Source organism: Rhinolophus ferrumequinum, chromosome 5, assembly GCF_004115265.2.
Source record: "Rhinolophus ferrumequinum isolate MPI-CBG mRhiFer1 chromosome 5, mRhiFer1_v1.p, whole genome shotgun sequence".
Classification (NCBI taxonomy): Eukaryota; Metazoa; Chordata; class Mammalia; order Chiroptera; family Rhinolophidae; genus Rhinolophus; species Rhinolophus ferrumequinum.
Window position 1 is genome coordinate 68,986,934 of NC_046288.1, and position 4,879 is coordinate 68,991,812.

General features: G+C 38.0%; 1 pseudogene; it reads left to right on the forward strand.

Annotated features, from left to right (window-relative positions):
• The first annotated feature begins 1,446 nt into the window (after window positions 1-1,446).
• Window positions 1,447-3,116, forward strand: LOC117022396 (ATP synthase subunit alpha, mitochondrial-like; annotated as a pseudogene).
• The last annotated feature ends 1,763 nt before the right edge of the window (window positions 3,117-4,879 follow it).

The window sequence follows — 4,879 nt, forward strand, 5'->3', positions numbered from 1 at the left end:
GGGAGCCGATGTGAGGTCCTGCCCTAGGCTAGACACTTTTCTTGATTATGTCCATGTGCTTTGGCACACCTGATTTCTTTGTATAAACAACTTGGAAATTTTAAAAGAAATGTATGTAAGAGGACATTAAATAGAATCCTTGAGAAGAGGAAAAACTGTAAAGTCATAGTATTTACTTCTTCCTCTTTTTTGCCAATTTGCATATTTCCTAGCAACCCTCCCTTTTAACACCTCCTACAGGCTGCCCCCTGCACACACACACACACACACACAAGCCAATTCCTTTCATATTAAAAGCCTTCTTAAAGTAGCATACAACCTCCACCACAGGAAACTTACCCTTTATGCCCTCATCTCCTTGCAATTCAGAGCCTGCTTGTACATGGCATGCTGCAGAGCTGTACTATCATGAAAAAGAGAAAACACTATTTTCTCTATTCTCTATCCAGAGACCATCTCATTTTACTGCAGTTTCAAAGGAAACCTCGCAAATGCAGCTGGGGAAATAAATGAACAAAACACAACATGCAACCAGCCATTCTTTTATTCATCGACTAAACATGTAATCAGTTCTTTGTTTTGCAGACAGTCACTGGTTTTGATTCTCAAAATGTCTTTACAAAAGAAAAAAAAAACAACAAGATCAAACAATTCCTCTGGTTTCACCAGCTGCATAATTAAGAAACCACCAATATACACATACAATTAAGTTTTCTTCTCATGCCTTTTTGCTTGTTTATTAAATCATAATATGGATTTGTACTGTTTAAAGAGTAGGTATCAAAGCCGAGATTTAACTTTAAATATATTCATATTAGTAAATGATTTAATTTCAAAATTATGAAAAACATCTTTGAAATGTTATAGCAAGTAGCCTATGAAATTTAAAAACAAACAAAAATTTCAGAAAGCCATTGTTCTCAACAGAGCTACAAACCAGCCTGTGTACTTTAGATGTTATTTTAATCTGTCTCTTGCTGACTAGCAGCTAAGAGTCCCTGATCACTAATACCCATTATAATACCCATCTCAATATGGGGTTAGATAGTAATAGTTAGATAGTAATAAAATTGGAGGTAATATGATCCTATTTGGCCCTTACATACTTCTGGGTAGTATGGCTCTCCAAAACTGAAATGGTCCCTTTATAGGCAAGAAGGAGGGGAAATATATATATATGGCTATGTGCATATATATGTATGTAATGTATACATACATGCATATATGTAATTTGTTAATTTATTAGTGTTCCACTTCAATCTAGTTGTACAAGAAACGTAAGGCTACTTGTAAGAAACTATACAATTAAATAAAATAAAAGTCACAAGTGTAAATAAAAATAAAGGTAGTACCTTTATTTTTAACTGAGCCTTAAAAAATGTATGTTTTGCCCAGTCAGTCCAAGGCTGCCGCTGCAGAGGAACCACCCAAAGAGAAGCTGCAAAGATGCCGTCCGTGCGCGGTGCCATGGCCGTGGCCTGCACCCTCCCTCCGCAGGCTGGGCTGGTCTCCAAAAATGCTTTGGATCATCTTTCATTGCTGCAAGGACCCTCCATGCCACCAATACTCGTCTTCAGAAGACTGGCACTGCCAAGATGTCCTCTATTCTTGAAGAGCGCATTCTTGGAGCTGATACCTCTGTTGACCTTGAAGAGACTGGGTGCCTCTTAATATTGGTGACGGTATTACCCGAGTACATGGGCTGAGGAATGTTCAAGCAGAAGAAATGGTAGAGTTTTCTTCAGGCTCAAAGGATATGTCTCTCAATTTGGAATCTGACAATGTTGGTGTTGTCGTGTTTGGAAATGATAAACTAATTAAGGAAGGAGACATTGTGAAGCGAACTGGAGCCATTGTGGATGTTCCATTTGGCAATGAACTGTTGGGTTATGTAGTAGATGCTGTTGGAAATGCCATTGATGGAAAGGGTCCAATTGGTTCCAAGACCTGTAGGCGAGTTGGTCTGAAAGCACCTGGGATCATTCCTCCAATCTCTGTGCGGAAACCAATGCAGACTGGCATCAATGCTGTGGAAAGCTTGGTATCGATTGGTCGTGGTCAGTTTGAGCTAATTATTGGAGACTGACAGACTGGCAACACATTGTGCTATTGTGCTATTGACACAATCATTAACCAGAAACATTTCAACGAAGGAACTGATGAAAAGAAGAAGCTGTACTGTATCTATGTCGCTATTGGTCAGAAGAGATCCACTGTTGCTCAGCTGGTGAAGAGACTGACAGAGGCAAATGCCATGAAGTAATCATGTATGGTTTCAGCTACTGCATCTGATGCTGACCCACTTCAGTACCTGGCTCCTTATTCTGCTTGTTCTTTGGGAGAATATTTTAGGGATAATGGCAAACATGCTTTGATCATCTATGACGACTTATCCAAACAGGCTGTTGCTTATCGTCAGATGTCTCTGCTGCTCTACAAAAACCCTGGTCATGAGGCCTATCTTGGTGATGTGTTCTACCTACACTCCCGTCTGCTAGAGAGAGCAGCCAAAATGAACGATTCTTTTGGTGGTGGCTCCTTGACTGCTTTGCCAGTCATAGAAACACAAGCTGGTGATGTGTCTGCTTACATTCCAACAAATGTCATTTCTATCACTGATGCACAGATCTTTTTGGAAACAGAATTATTGTACAAAGGTATCCGCCCTGCTATTAACATTGATTTGTCTGTGTCCCGTGTTGGATCTGCTGCCCAAACCAGCGTCATGAAGGAGGTGGCAGGTACCATGAAGCTGGAAATGTCTCTGTATGGTGAGGTTGCTGCTTTTGCTCAGTTTGATTCTGATCTAGAGGCTGCTACTCAACTCTTGAGTTGTGGTGTGCATCTGACGGAATTGCTGAAGCAAAGACAGTATTCTCCCATGGCTATTGAAGAACAAGTGGCTGTTATTTATGCCGGTGTAAGGGGCTATCTTGATAAACTAGAGCACAGCAAGATCACACAGTTTAAGATGCTTTCTTGTCTCATGTTATCAGCCAACACCAAGCCCTATTGGGCACTATCAGGGCTGATGGAAAGATCTCAGAACAGTCAGATGTAAAGCTGAAAGAGATTGTAACAAACTTCTTGGCTGGATTTGAAGCTTAAACTCCTATGAATTCTCATCAAGTACCAGTTTGGTTTGTCATTGTTTCTTTTTAGTAATCAGTTCCATTTGTAAAAGGATTACTCTCGTACTACAGATGTACAGAAATCACATTACAAATAAAGGTTCCGTATTGCTTGGTGGAAAAAAAAAATGCATGTCTTAAAACTAACTTCCACAGCATTCTCTCAGGCTGTTGTGTGTATTCTCCGCTATGGATAAAATATACACGTGGGCAAGTACATAGGGCCAGATTCACTCTTTTCTTTTACTCATTAACTTCCCATAGGAATTCTTTTTATCTGTAAACCTTGAACTGCTATTTATTTCAACAATCTTTCAAAATTACTGATATTTTAATCACATAAAATTCTATCTTCAGTCTCCTTGAAAGTTCCTGGCTTTATATACCAGAAACATTAATCCCTATATTGTCAGAGTAAACTAGCAACCTCATACAGCTGCTGTGAAGTACTATCTTTTAGTTTTGTTTTGCTAATAAGAAACCAGGTAACCACTAAACTGTTGTCTGTGTCTATGAGTTTCTGTTTCTCATTTGTTTTTCTTTTTTTTGTTGTTGTTGTTTTTGGTATATATACCGCATATCAGTGAAATCATATCGTTCACCAGAGGGTAAGGTGGTAGATAAGGATAAAGGGGATCAAATATATAGTGATGGAAGGAGAACTGACTCTGGGTGGTGAACACACAAGGGGATTTGTAGATGATGTAATACAGAATTGTACACCTGAAATCTATGTAACTTTACTAACAATTGTAACCCCAATAAACTTTAATTAAAAAAAAAGAAACCAGAGATTATTGAGAAAATATACCGATAGGATTTTGATATTGATATTTACTGACCTATATACAGAAGGTGCCAAAAAAATGTATACACATTTAAAGAAAGGAAAAAACTATTAAAATTGTAATAATATATACCAATAACAAAAGATGAATACAAGTCATGTTTGACTTCTGCAATTACAAGTGGTGCTCAAAGCATGCAGACACTTCTGATAACAGCAAACTACTGTTTGAGTAACGTTGACCAAAGTGTCCACTTGTTTACATTTTTCTGGCACCCCCAGTATTTTATGAAGACAAATTTCAGGTTTGTTTCAAAACATTCTAGTAATCAATGAGATAGTCTGTGACAGTGTTCGCAGGGGCAATAAGATTTAAAATTCTAAAACTAATTAATGAATGAATTAATTAAATGAGCAAAAACAGTAATCAGAAATGAACAATAAGCCAGAGGGATGTGGCCAAAAAGACACAGGCTCTAATACCAGATAACTAGGGTTTGAGACTGAGCTCTGCCAATTGTCAATTTGTATTATTAGGACTGTAAAGAAGGAAAAAAAAAATGTTTTCCTCTATGCTCTTATGTTAGTGGCTGAGTCCTGCAAATTAAACTGACAACAAACTCATTAACAGGAGAAAAATGTTTATACATATGTATACGCAAGCCAACAAAAGTAGTAGCTGGCTTGCTAAAGAGTCAAAGTTAGAACCTTATAGACCTAACTTAGTAGAAGGAAGAGAAGGAAGATAAAATGCTTCTATGGTTTCTTTAGGAAACATGAATGGGGTTTTTAGGAGAACAAAGGGGAGATAAGAAAGTTTGCAATAGTTTGTCTTCACAAGTATGATTTCTTTTTCCTTTTCTTAGGGGCCATATAACTCCCTGGAGAAGGGATTTATGTTAGATTTTATCTGCTTTTTCATCCTGGGAGCAGACTTTTATGGCAGTCTCATTTCCAAAGT